This window comes from Zalophus californianus, chromosome 3 (genome assembly GCF_009762305.2).
Source record: "Zalophus californianus isolate mZalCal1 chromosome 3, mZalCal1.pri.v2, whole genome shotgun sequence".
Taxonomy (NCBI): domain Eukaryota; kingdom Metazoa; phylum Chordata; class Mammalia; order Carnivora; family Otariidae; genus Zalophus; species Zalophus californianus.
The window spans coordinates 100,987,541-101,002,159 of record NC_045597.1 but is presented as its reverse complement, the minus strand read 5'-3'; the positions used below and the strand labels follow the sequence as shown (position 1 = coordinate 101,002,159).

The 14,619-nt window shown below is 45.4% G+C and overlaps 1 protein-coding gene across 4 annotated transcripts in view; it reads right to left on the bottom strand.

The window, feature by feature from the left end:
- Positions 1-14,619, bottom strand: part of MGAT5 (alpha-1,6-mannosylglycoprotein 6-beta-N-acetylglucosaminyltransferase) — a 326,381-nt gene that overhangs the window by 280,281 nt on the left and 31,481 nt on the right. For 2 of the 4 annotated variants that reach the window (XM_027589390.2, XM_027589391.2), the window contains exon 2: positions 576-625. The exons of the other annotated variants lie outside the window; for them this stretch is intronic. The gene's annotated coding sequence lies outside the window, so the exon portion shown is untranslated. The remainder of the gene's footprint in view (positions 1-575; positions 626-14,619) is intronic. 4 annotated transcript variants of the gene reach the window in all.

The following is a 14,619-nucleotide window of genomic DNA, read 5'->3' as shown; positions in this document are numbered from 1 at the left end:
TTCAGATGGTTCAAATATGGAAGCACTTAGCAAATTTTTTCCTCCATACAATACGTTCATAACTGAGGACTTAGGAAAGTGTACTTCTTGAGTTCCTTAATACCCAGTTCAGAGATTGTGTGGTCTTTAGAAATCACACTCTTCAGTTCATTGGTTTTACTTATATTCACATGATGATCCTCTGTGTCGGATTTGGGTTGGGCTGCTCTGAAGGAACCAGACATTCTATGGAAGGGTATCACGCTAAATAAAGTCATGTTTGATCATGACTGAATATAGCAATAAATGGCCTTCTGCTCCAGTCACTTTACTAATTCTAGACAGATAAAATATCCTTGCCGAATTATCCCAAGAGATTAAACTCCACCAGGCCTTCAGCAGAGAGCCGGAGATGTCCCCTGAGGATTGGAGTGGCACTGGGAGAGTCACCTCTCAGCCCTTTGGGACTAGGGGTCTTTATTTAGACACTTCCAAATGTTAACATCTGACTCAGCTACTGGATCTTCTCCCTCCCAAGGGCAAATATCCTGGGTCTGTGCTAAGCCACATGGATATCTGCTTACTTCAGTACTTACATGGCCTAATGGATCCTCCTCCGATGTCCACTTTAGAACAGTAATCACTCCTGAAATCACAAGGACAAAGACATTTTCAAGTTTCTCCTCTTTAACAACTTGATCTATTGCAAACAGGCTGACAAAGATCTTCTGTGGACTTTGCTTCTCCCATTTTGCAACCCAACTGCCTTTCAACATAGTCTCCCAAAAAGAAATAACTTAAAAACAGCTAGCTGGGAGGCCCTATCAACTTCAACACCCAAAGGCATTTACCTTAAAAAAAAAAAAAATTGTATTATCTCATGTGTTAAGGTCCAAATCCATCCATTATTAGTTTAGCAGGAATAAGGCTACATTTGGCAAAGATGGAGCTTCTGCAGAAAACTGTTCTTTGTTCCAAGTCTCAGGAGGCATTAAACCCAAGCTTTTACCAATTCTAATGCTTTCCAGACCAGACTGCATTAATATACACATACAGTTCCAAGTATATGTATACACACAATTTTAAAAACAGCTCTATCACAAAAAACTAAGGAATTTGCAATAGGAGATAAACCCAATTGAATTACAAGCCTGTTCATTCAAATGTAACAGATTACTTGTGGCAACTTCACCTTGAAGAATAAAATTAAATAAGAAGAGTGAAAAGTACTTAGAAACAGATCTACTATGTGCTTCTGATAAAGCTAGTATTTTCCTTCTATAATACTCCTTTATAAAAAAAAAAGAGGGGAACATGTCCTTTAATAGGTATCTTCAGCATGTTTCTGATACTCCTGGAATTTATCAGCAGAGAATTATAAAACAGAAAGAGTTCAGGAGGGAGGGAGGGAGGGAAGGAGAGAAGGGGAAAGGAGGGAGGAAAAAATAACAAACATGTTGCACAGACCCATCTCTAAGCTGACTGCCCAAAAGTGTTCTTAAGGCTAACCAACTGCTCTGACCACTGAAGGACCTAATAGTAGAGCATGCACCATGTTCTGCTAGAAAATGTTGGAGTTCTGTTATTTTTTTTAAATCAAAACAAGCCAGTTCCCTCTTTATACGGTCTACAGCATACAACCACCCTTCGCAGCATGAACATCTGTGTGGGTGTCAACAATCTGAGCAGTACCAGAGAGCCGTGCCCTGGGGCAACTGGGGAGAGCAGACTCCACCTGCAGTCCTTCCCAACCCACCAACCACATCCAGCAGTCCTGCCTCACAGATGTTTACTCAAGAAGGACGGGAGGTTAGAAAGAACACCGTCAATGCCAATGACCACATGGCCCCCTCTTTATACCAGCCTCCCTTTGGACACAGCTCTGAGGTGAAGGAATGGTTTCTGGAAACGCAATACTGTGACACAGAAAAAGCCGCTAACTCCAGCAAGTCCTGTCAAGATATATTTTAAGAAAACAGGGCACCTGGGTCGCTCACTCGGCTGAGTGTCTGCCTTCGGCTCAGGTCATGATCCTAGGGTCTGGGGATAGAGTCCCGCATCGGGGCTCCCTGGCCAGCGGGGAGTCTGCTTCTCCCTCTCCCTCTGTACCTGCCCCCACTCGTGCTCACTCGCTCTCTTTCTAATAAAGAAAGAAAATCTTAAAAAAAAAAAAAAAAACAATCCTAAGCATTTTGGTCAGTATCAAAATCCCTTCATTCACGTATACTGGTGTGGGCTAACAAAAGGAATACCCATGTGCCTCAGACCTAAATGACACAGGCTGACTTTCAGTGATTTTACTCTTTATTGTATGTTTTCATCAACATCTCAAGTGGTGCGTTGCCCGACAATTCTCCAAGTGAGTGCTGGGGATCGAGTGAGCGCTGGGATCAAGCAGTTAGACTGTAAGATTCAAAAAACGTTCTGGATACGTCCTCCTCCCCACCCCCACATCCAAGAAAGTTCAACTTTACCTCCCCCAACGTTTTCAAATCTCAGTGTTTTCTTCAATGATACTCCTATTAAATAAGAACTCAATCTTGATTTCCCCTGAAGCATCAGATAACTACTCCCTGAGTCATATGAGAACTACTGCATTACCCTTGGCTCTATCATTAGCAAAATTCATGGTCACCATGAAACCAAAAGGCCATTAGCGTCTATCCTCAGGAAAGCTTTAATGTTCAACTCATCCTAAATATCATTTCCTGCGGAGCCAAATATATACCATTAATGAAAATTTATAACCACTTCTAGCCAGGTCTCTAGATCAAGAAAACACTGAAGGAATTCCTTTCTCCTTCCTCATTTTCAAAACAGCACCACTCCACAGCTTTCGCCAAGATTTCACCCAAAAGTTTATTTCCTGGAGATTAACAGGCTCCCTCACACTCTTCTTGAGCTTTGCTTCTCTTTCCTCTCTTAATTACACCTAAACTATGAAAGCATTTGTAAAGCATCACGGGAGTTCAATATTCAATCTACAAAGAATAAGGCAGCAATCATAGGGGACAGTTGGTGAAAAAGTAGGTAGGAAAAACTGGAATCCCATTTTCAACCAACATTTTAGCCCTTTCTCTTGTTATTTTGGAGAAAAGATATTATAAATGGCCCACAAGCAAAATACCCTACTTGACCAGCTCTGCACCCTAGGGTGGCATTCTATGAGGAATCTGCATTGGAGTTTCTTACCTCACATGTTCAAGGACCACCTCTGCAGTACCTCCTCTGGATCCAATGACAGAGGACAATGGTGGCCAATTTCAGACCCAGGGGTCTCACACCTCCTCATTCCTTATGCCCTTCTGCCCCAGAAGCTGTCAGACTGATCCCCTTCTCAAATTTACACTCAAGTTTTTCACCTTCCTATTCCCTATGGACCATGTCTTTCCAAACAGAGAATCTCGGAATCTTGATGCCAAAACAACCATGGACATATAGCTCAAAGCAGTCTTCCCCTTTCTCATTTTCCAGAACCTAGTAAAGCAAAGCGGCTCGTGGACAGCACCAAAGCTGTCCGGTAGACTTACTCCTGTGAGAAAATAGTTGGAAGGGAGTGTAGAGCTCAGCTCAAAGTATCTTCATGCTTACAAAAATAATTTCAAATGATTAAGACCACCCACTGGTGCATGCGAGAAACAAATCATGAACATGTTTATAAGCTTTAAGTCATTCAATCTTCCCTTATCAAATAACAGAGTCACATAGGAAAAAACAACAAACCCATAATTGCAATACTGGCCTCAGATGGTTTTCATCTTATGTGGAGCAGAGCAGCTCAATTCATCACATAGTGAAATTCTGCCCCGTTACAAAGATATAGAATGATCCTCGACCTCAGAACTTATACAACCTTAAATACATTTGGTTGCAACATACTTCAAAACTTTCTAGCATCTTTCCATTTCAGCAAGGCCTCTCATCACACTGCCATTGAAAGTGCCCCAAAAGAGAGTCAAATCTCAATCTGCCCCACCTTGCTCACGCTGCCTGGACTCAAATAGAGAAGTCCAACTCTCACAAGCTGTGTGAGGACAACCCAGGGGCTGTCCCAGTCCCCATCTTCTTGTGCCTCGGTGCCTCCTTCCGAGAACAGCGGTGGGATTCAGCCAGAAGCACAGCCACCACCTCGGAGAGGCAGTGAGCCCTCCATAAACACTGGTGATTCTCACTGCTGTGGTTGCTATGGCTAGAATAGGATAGTAAGTTAACAGAATAAAAGGCCATTCTAGAGCCAGCCAGAAGCCTAGAGCCACAGCCACTGGTAACACGTGATGTGTATTTTCATCTTGCGAACAGCTACTTTGCCAGGCAGGTGTGAAAATGACAACGATTCAGTGGCTTGGGACTTGGAATACCCTTAGCTAAAGCGACTGTTCTCCTACAGATGGTCCCCACGTAAAGTGTGTTTGATTGACAAGAAAAAAAATTACAACCTTGCAACTTGAGAATTTATCACTAAATTGAATTCTCAAGACATTGGTATCCATCCAAGTTTATCCAAGATTTTATGGGCCAGGAGAGACAGGAGACCACTCATTTATGTTTGCACCTCTTGTTCATGTTCACTCACAATGTCACAAAGAGCAGATGCCCTTGACAAAGCTTGCACACCACCCCAAAGACTAATTTGTATATTCATCAAGATTATTTTAACAGACACTGGGGAATTAATCTTAAGAGTTCAGTTTCTTGAACCTTCCCCCAAGTTACACCTGTTTCTGTCCCTTAGCCTAATGGTTCTCAACATGCAGTCTCAAACCAGCAGTATCAACATCATCTGTGAAGCTGGGAATGCACAATCTCAGACCTCACCACACCCTTCCTGAATCACAAACTCTAGGCTGCGGCCCAGGAGATTCGGATGCTAGCTCAAGTTTGAGAACAACTGCCAATAGGCTATTAACACGTGGACTGGGGCATCACTAAGGACAGCTCTTTTCCTTAAACTATCTGGCATTTCTCAGATCCATCAAACCTGCTATAGGATGATGTCAGCTGTTCCTTTTATTTTTAATTCCTCACGACGAGGTTGATGATGATTCATGCAGCACCTTATGTGATTGCTTAAATAGTAAGAATCCTTCTTTCCCACCCCTAATGGAAGGTGACTGCTGCATGTTATTTCTGATGTAATTACAGGAACAATTCAGGAAGAAAAGCTTGTCCTTTATCAACCTCAGCAAAAGCTGTAATAGAGAGTTATAATTACAACACTCCATTCTTTCCCATAATGTGTTCACAACAACGTACCCTTTGAAACTGATCATACCACATGTCATAACAAGGAAACACAGAACCCAGGATCAAATTTAGCTTATTGTAAATAGAGATCAAAACTGCAAGTGTCTGGGCACACCTTTTCCAATTGACAGGAAACAAGTATGCATTAGCCATCTGGTTGTATCTCATTTATCTAAGTGAAATATGGGGGAGGGGGAGGGGTGGAGGTTGATTTAATGCATTCTATGGTCCTAAGGTAACCTCACAATACTCAACAGTCTTATCACCAGACACTACCCATCATCTAACTAATTATCAAAGCAGGAAGCATTAAGGAGCATTTCCTAAATAATAAATAACCCTTTTCCATACCTTTAATTTGTTGATGTGTGTATTAATTTGGAGAAGTTAATTTCATACTTGCTGTGAGGTCTCCTGATGAATAATACTGGCAAATTATTAATTTCCCTTTCCTTTTTGATTAATTTCACACAGGCTGGATAAGGAAGGTGAGATTAATGATGTCTGGAAGACAATGTTCAGTTCTTGTAAGATACTCAATCAACCTTATGTTCAAGTAAACAGAGGACGCAGATAAGGAAATGATAATGGGATTGTCTCCAGGATGCGTCCAAGGTGCCATGCAAATAAATGCCCAGAAACGCAAAGTGTTTAAGCTGTAAACTCCAATGAATACCCTTCCAGGAGCGTGGGGGGTGGGGGGGCAGGAGTAAAAGCTGGAGCTCTGAAGACTGCACCATGCACCGATCAACCTGTGCCCTTACCACTGACTGAAGACATAAACTGATTTATCACACTACAATTCTCCATTTTCCAGGGGTCCTTCTGTGTATTAGTTGGCCTCTTATCCTTGTCTTTTCTAGACTCTCTGCAACAATCTCAGGACTCCTAGCTCAATAAGTACAGAACAGACAGGTCTTCTTCTTCAGAGGATATAAAGGAGCATAAACGCAGGCTTGACATGCAGTTTCAGTATGCACATATGTGCTAATCCTATTTCTGATAGTGATGCCTACATTAATTGAGAGCCTGCTATGTACCAAGACACCAGGCAGTTTGTACAAGTTATCTAACGTAACAATAACTCTTTGAGGTATAATTACACGGTTTGCAGGTGAAGAAACTGAGGTTCAGAAAACTACCTAGCTTGCATAAGCGACCCCCATCCTCACACAGATCTGTCAAGCTCCCAAGCCTGGAGTCTTCCATAGCGCACTGCTTCCCTAAAGCAAGAGTAAATAGAACATTTATGGTTGCCTAGACATTATTCCAGAAGACCTGAAAGCTACAGACGTGCCGTCTTCCTCCAAGAAACTTCCCTGCCTACTCCAGCTCCAACTGACCCAATTCTTGTTTGCATCCCAGTATTTAAAGACAATGTCACAATTCCATGCTATCCATTTGACAGTCTAAAGTGCACTAGAGTACGCTGTGTCTTAACCCGCCCCTCACAAACAAGCCTGCCCAACTGAGACCTATATCCAAGCCCTAATGCAGCAATCTGTCATCTCTGGCCACTCTCTCCATCAGTGCTGCCCAGTATGGGAGCCACTTACTACATATGGCTCAACTGAAATCAATTACAACCAAATAAAATAAAAAATTCAGTTCCTCAGACATACTAGCCACATTGCAGGTGCCTGATATCCACATGTGGCTAGTGGCTAGTCTACTGGATGCTACTAACACAGAACATCTCCATCATGGCATATGTACTGCTGGGTGGTGCTGGTGCAGAGATCTCTCAGGACAGCATCTTTTCATCTAATATCCTACCAAAACTGTGCAGGAGGAGAGAGCCTCTTCCCCACAGAACTCACTAGGGGTGCCATCAGACTAACTGCGGTCATACCTACGTGTCTTCAGATCACATCCTTGAAGGAATGACATTCCTTTGACAAGTTACGTCATTCGGTAAACTTATAAATAAAGCAAGTGGACTGACCTCGGAGAACAGAAAGGGGACACAAAGGAGAAGAAACAATCATCATCAGCCCTTCCGTTCGGGAATGACCACCCTATGCAACTGTAGGTGAGGACAGACTCAGCAATAACTGCAGACACATGCGTGGTCACCTACACAGCGGTGTCCCTGAGGCACGGCCTCACCAAAGCACTCTCTCCTTGGGAAGTTAATCTCTGCTGTTCCTCCTTGGCAAGACACAGTCCCCAGATTTGGGCTCTTGTTTCTAATTATTAAAGAAATCAATGCAAGGAAACCACTTCTCAAATCACTCTCACCCAACTGTTTCACTAAAAATTGGATCATCAGCAAATGAGACAAGCCTTTGGTGACAATGACAGTCTGACACCAGACTAGGAGAGAAAGCCTCTGTCCCTTCAGTGACACCTGACCTGGAAGGAATTACCTCAAAGCTCTCCAGGAATTAAAAACTTTCGAAGCTCCAACCTAGGCAGAGATCCTGAAATATACTATTGGTTACTATTAAATTGGAACAGCCTGGGGTACAACACCCAGAGTGATAAACATCAAGGTCGCTGATCTGACCTCTGATCTCTACAACCTACAAGTGCGCAGCACATAGCATTTCTTCCCTTCATCAGTTCTTCGTTGCTTTCCTCCTCCAACCTCGCTGCTGTCTGGGCATTATGCCTAAGACAAGCCAGTCTTCATGGCCGCCAACATGGGTTATAAAGTGATGGACCCAAATCTAAATGCCAACTCCTTCAGGTAACTCCCCTTGACAGTCCCAGGCTCAAGACAGTATACAGGGTGGACCTGGACCTCCCTCACCACAACAATAAAGTAATGAATGGGAACTCCGTTGAACTAGGACGGGAAATCAAGGTAGAGAGTTTTCTAATAAAAATACAAATCAATTCATCCCTGTGGAGGGAAGAGGAGATAAACTCACACGTTCCTCTCTCAGAGCCTAGGAAAGTCATCTAATGCTGGATAAATGTTCCTCTCTCCTCTGGGCTCCCACCTCAGTCACACCAGTAAGGCCCATTCCTGCCTGTCATCCGGGCATTACTCACCTTCGCTGAAGGACCAGAGCCCACTGAATCACGAACCCTAATGAAACTTCCAACATTCACCCTTTCCTGCTCAGTGGCTCACAACAATAACTCTGTAACCTGGTGGGCCTTTCTCCAGCCTCAACCCCCTCCCCCGCAATCCATTCCTGACAACCTGCCAGATGAACCTCAGAAACACCCCCCACACCAAGCCTTTCCATTTCAACAAGGCGGCTTTAGGCCACCATCTCGAAGATCAAACCCTGGCCTCTTAGGCCCTCCAAAATCAGGAAGGACTGCTTTGCTCAAGCCAACTGGTCTCTTTTCTCCCTGCCCCCAACACATCCATGCACTTACCCTTCCATAACACAAACATCGACTCCAGGACACTTTCCCAGACCTGAAGGGCTGGCTCCCTCCATTGTGTGGTAACACTCAAAAACAGAATGCCAGCCCCTCAAGAGCAGGGCGTGTCAGAGTTTTCTGTATCTCTGAGGAGCCAGAATCTTAGACCCAGAAACTTACACAAAACCGACGCTTCTTAAATATTTGACAATCCACTGAAAAGAATTCCAATCCTGGGGCACCTGGGTGGTTAAGCGTCTGACTCTTGGTTTCAGCTCAGGTTGTGATCTCAGGGTTGTGGGATCAAGGCCTGTGCTGGGCTCTGCACTCAGAGTGGAGTCTGCTTAAGACTCTCCCTCTGCTCCTCTCCAACTCCCCCCGTTAAAATAATAAATCTTAAAAAAAAAAAGTTCCAATCCATGCTTGTAAGCCCATTACTCCAACTGGATTCTCAGACCGCTAAGACCCCTTCAATATACAGTTTGCTCACCAGGAGCCCATGGAGGCTCCATGATGCAGGAAGGAGCCCAGGTCTGGACTCCACCATGTACCAGGTAAGGAACTTTACACCTCTAGGCTTCCCTTTGGCCTTCTGTGAAACCCAAGTAATATTAGTACCTACCCCCAGGGGCGCTGAGAGTTCAAGAGACACTGGTGAAGCACTTAGCTTAGCTCCCAGCATCCAGCAGATGGTCAATAAATGTTACTTTACCGCTCTCCTATTATAAGTCTCCTTAAGGGGACATGTAGTATCATCAAAACAACATGGTTATGAAGATAAAAGTCACCTGTGTTCAAATCCCAACTCTATTCAATAGATCCCAGCTGTGGGCCCTTGGGGGAAATTATTCAACCACTAAGCTTCAGGACCTGTATCTATAAAATAGGATAATCAGCCTCAAAGGGTAGGTCTAAGGATTAAATGAGGGACTAGATCTCAAGTTCCCAGTACACAGTGAGCAACTCAATTAGTGGCATTTGCTAAGTATGATTTCAATCCAAACACAACTGGAAAAAACAGCCTTGTGCTCCTTGCTCACGTCTGTCATGTCCTTCCGGTCACATTCCTTAAGCTCATAAACCAGGCCCCGGCCTTTCAGCTGACAGCCCCCACCTCCTGGGTCATCAGCCAGAGTCCTCATACAGGGAATGCATTAAAAAAAAAAAAATCACATTGAGAGCTGCAAGATTTCCTCGAGGCAAATGTGTGCATCCTCATTTTTACAGCTTCGCCGATCTCTAAATATTCATAGCTATTCATATTTACACATAACACTAGCAAGGCCATTCCTGAAAGGAAAACACACTGGTACTATCGGTTACTTTTTTAAAAATGAATCTGTGATTGAAATCAGTCTAACAGAAAAGAGGCCAAAATGCAGAGAGAGGAAAAAAATCCAGATAGGAAATGAATATTCAAACAAGGGGATAAAATGTTACAACCCCACCAAAGGCAGCCTCCAGCCAGGAGCAGACCCTCACAGCAAAGAAAAATAAACTCTACTCTTTCGATCAATTTGCAAGTTTTTGCAAACTCAGAGGGGAAGTCAGAGCAAAGAGAGGCCTGGTGCTCCCACTCTCCCCCTTCCTTGGGCCCCGGGGGGTTCTTGGCTTCCGCTTCTCCAAGCTCCTGTCCTGGGGCCCGCAGGGGGAATCCTTGGCCCGGGTCTCAACTGCTAGAGGGCAGAGGAAGGGCACAAGGCCAGAACTCAGAAGTTAGAGGAGGTACCAGGTAACCAGGTTTCCACCAGAAATGTGTGTCTTCTCGGCCACGGCCTTACTGCACTGAGCTGGAAAATGACTTCACTTCCTTTCGGTGGCTCCCAGGCCCAGCCCGGCCACCAGGGCAGGGCCCAGCAGGCTCCTCACCGCCCTGGGCTTGCTGGAGCACACAGGTCCTTATCTCACCCCCTCACCTGGTGCAAGGACAGGCTTTTCCTCTGATGCAGGCCAGGGGAGGCTCGGCAGAACCCAGGGTGAGGAAGCTGAGTGGGCTGCCTCACAAGGGCCCCCATCTCTCCGACGAGCTGCCGACTCACCGACCCTCTTCCAACAGTGCAGGCGGCTCTCTGCCCCGGGCTTCCTCACCGGCTCCAGCTGTCCCGTTTTCCCCTTGTCCACACCTACCTCGGGGCTCGCAGGTGCTCCTTGTTCAAACCATGAAGTCAGCGGGGCCCTCCCAGCTGATCAGAGCCCGGCACTCGCCGGAAGTCTGGGAGAACATTAGTGATGGTAGCAGAGCAGTAGCCAAGGGCTCCCATGCGGTGTTCAGGGCAGCCCCATCCGGAGCTACAACCATGTGCAGAAGGGGGAAGGGACCCACGGAGTCATAGCAACCACACAAAGTCACACAGCCGACAGGCGGCAAGGCCAGGCCGGGCACCCCAACTGCCTAACCACAGAGCCCTCACCATTCACCTCTGTACTGGCCGCTCTCGGCCGTGTGCCCTCCTGCTGGCCTTTCGCTTCAGTGCTAAAGCAAGAAGGACAAGCCTTCTTCAGGTGCTGGGTGCCAGGGGGCAGGGAGGACCAGCTGTGTCTGCGAGACACACTGGCCAACCCTCCATCCCCCCCCTCCAGGGACAGGTGCTGTCCTCAAAAGCCTTTCTCCCCACGGCTCTCGCAAGCCAGGCAGCACTTTGCCGAAGTGGAAACTGAGGCATACCAGGCTCACCCACCACACCAGCAGGCACACGTGTTTACTGATTTGTTGGGTGCAAATGCATCCTCTTTCCTGGCATAACCCAGCAGCACAGAGCTCAGGAATCTGCATTTTCACCCCCAGATGACTCGGATGCCGGTCCGCGACCACCTGACAACCGCGCTTCCCCAGAGGGGCCATTTTCAAGGTAGGGTTGAGAGGAGGATGTTCAATTCTGTGCCCCTCCCCAGGAGCTTATAAAAAGCTACACCACCGCCCCCCAACAAAAACAAAACAATAAACCCAGAATTTTGTAGGGCGGAAAGAGAGGTGCTGCAAGTAGCGATTAACTTCCTAAGTTTGTAAGCCAGTATAAAGCACCAGCCACCTTTTTCTCTGAGCAGCCTTGTCATGATTCAAATGATTTAACATTCCCGTCTCTGCCGATTCAGCTCGCAGACTCCTTGCAAGTGGACAGAAAAGGAGTGTGGAGGGCGGGAGGGAGGGAGAGAGAGAGAGAGAGAGAGAAAGAAAAGAAAAAGACAAAAAAAAGACGGTGGAGGGAGGAAGGGACGGAGAGAGATAGAGAAGTTCTGGGAAGCCCTTTACGTGACACTGGCAGAAATAATGGGGACCCTTCACACGCGGACACACAGAATATGAGTAGGATTTAGAACAGCCCTGTCCAAAGGAAATATAATGGGAGCCACTATGTCAGTTTATATGCTCTCGAAGACACATTATAAAGTAACAAGGAACAGGTGACATTAATTTTACTAATGTATTTTATTAGCCTAATATATACAAAATATTATTGTAAAACATGTAATTGATATTAAACATCATTAATGAAATAGCTCCCATACCTTTCTTCATACTAAGTCTTCAAAATTTGGTGTATATTTTTGTTTCCCTAGTATAGTGGATAGCACATTCGTGTGACAAAATTTGATGTGCACTTTATATTTCCAGCATATCTCAATTCAGATGAGCTGCATTTCAAGTGCTCAACAGCTACCCATGGCTAGTGGCTACCATGCTAGACAGTCCAGACAGACAGAGGAGCAGGTAAAGAGGAAGGGAAGGGGTAGGAATAAGGCCTTGAACAAAGACCTAAGGGAATATGACATCCAGACTCATCTATGACCCACAATCTGTGCTTTTAAGGGGTTAGGTGTAATCAGCTTTCAGACTCAACAGCACATACATTAGCATGATTTGCTAAAACCTATCTGGGTGTCACCATTTTGGTGCCCAAAAGTATCAAGCCCGCAATAGAAGAATCAGAGTCCATTACCATAAGGACACTCAGTAATATTATGCTCAGCTGTACATCACACACATCTATTAGACATTAAGCAGCAGCCTGAACCCTGGACACCCACCCACATAGAGCTCAAACAGCTGGAGAGCAAAGCTCCTCTCTCTGCCCATGGGCCTAAACTCCACCCAAGGAAATAAGAGAACAGGTACCACTTGGGGTGGGCAGAATGGTAACCCAAAGACACCTGTGTCCCAACCCCCAGAACCTACGAACATGTTACCTGACAAGGTAAAAGGGACTTTGCTGATATGATTAAGGATTGTAAAATGGGAAGATTATCCTGGATTATCCAAATGGGCCCAATGTAATCACAAGGGCCTTATCAAAAGGGGGCAGGAGGGTCAGAGTCAGAGAAGCAGATGTAATGATGGAGGCAGAAGTCAACGTGATTTGATTACTGGCTTTAAAGGTAGAGCTATGAGCCACAGAATACAGGGCTGCCTTTAGAAGCTGGAAAAAGTAAGGAAAAAGAGTCTCCCCCAGAGCCTCCAGAAAACATGCATGATTTTAGCTCCATGAGACTTATTTTGGACTTCTGACCTCCAGAACCATAAGTTAACAAATTTGTGTTATTTAAAGCCACCCGTTAGTCATTTATTATAGCAGCAATAGGAATCTAATATCCCCTTTGTAAAATGGCCAGCCAGACAACACACATTAGTTAAAATGACCCTTCAAGGTATCAGCAGTAGTAATTATAATTGTATTAGCAGGCACGATAATGACCACCATGCACTGAGGTCTTACTAAATCCCAAGCACTTAGCCACATGCTTCACAAACACTTTTTAAAATACACTTTTCCTTCTGGAATAATTCTGGATCTGCTGAGAAGCTGCCAAGACAGAACAGATTCCCTGTATACCGTTCATCCAGATTCCCTCACGTGAACATCTTATACAACTAGGATGGATTTCTCAAAACCAAGAATTCAACAACTGCACGTTACCATTAACGCAACTACAGATTGTATTTGGGTTCCACCAGCTTTCACTAGTATTTTATCTTCCCAAGAACCCTATGAGGCAAGCACCATTCTAATCCCCATAGGGTGAAGGGTGATGCTGATGCTATGTAAGATTCAATCACTTGCTCAGGGTCACAAGAGTGAAGAACTGGCAAGACTTTTAAATTTGATTCCTCTGCTTTACCCCTACACTGTGAGCTGCCCTGCACATCATCAGCCCCGGTTGATAGGACAGGAAAAACCGAGAAGCTATTTACCCAAAGGCACACTGGCAGGAGCGACATCAAATGTGGATGTATCTGACTCCAAAGGCCCGGTTCCAGCAACACCATCTCCCCGTCTCTGACAGAGAGGGGTAAGGAGATGAGGGAGCCTATGAAAAGCCCCTCAAATCCGCAAACACATCATCGTGGCTGTGATGGTGAGGAAGGAAGGAGATCATGACTCTGGAAAGTGCCTACCTATTCTAGGACCACTGCAAACTAAGAGCTTTCTTGTCGCTCTCAGTCAGTGAAGAGGAACCCAAGAGGGCCCACTAAAATGTCCTTCATGAGGAGCATTTCTGGAAGAATTCACTGCAGAAGGAGGTGGCATCAATAACTATGCTAAATCTAGCTTCAAGCAAACCACGGGGGTCCTAGCTTTGGAGCCTTAACAGCAAGATTACAACGAGCTCCTTTAAAACATTCTTCTCCTGGGGGACTCTATGCCTCAAGCCTGTAGAGCCCCTAGATTTTACCACCTGAGCTACAAAGGAAGTAGGAAGAAAGGCTTTTCCCGCTCTAAGGCTGTTAACCTCACACAGAACTATACTTAGTGAGTGGGGCAGGAACTAGGACAAACTCACCTGGATTGCCCATAACAAGCCACCTGTTCACTTTTCTCCTAGCCTTTATTTCCTGTGTGGCATTCCATGATCTAGCCAGCCTCTGGACACTGTTACTCTATCAGTGGTTCTCAAAGTGTGGCCCCTCGACCAGCAGCACTGGCATCACCCGGGAACCTGTCAGAAGTGCGAACTGGAGGGCCCGGCCCCAAGTCTACAGAATCGGAAATTCTGGGCGCAGGCCCAGTAATAGTGCTTTAACAAGCCCTCCCAGGTGTTTCTGATACATGCTACAGTTTGAGAACCACTAAGCTC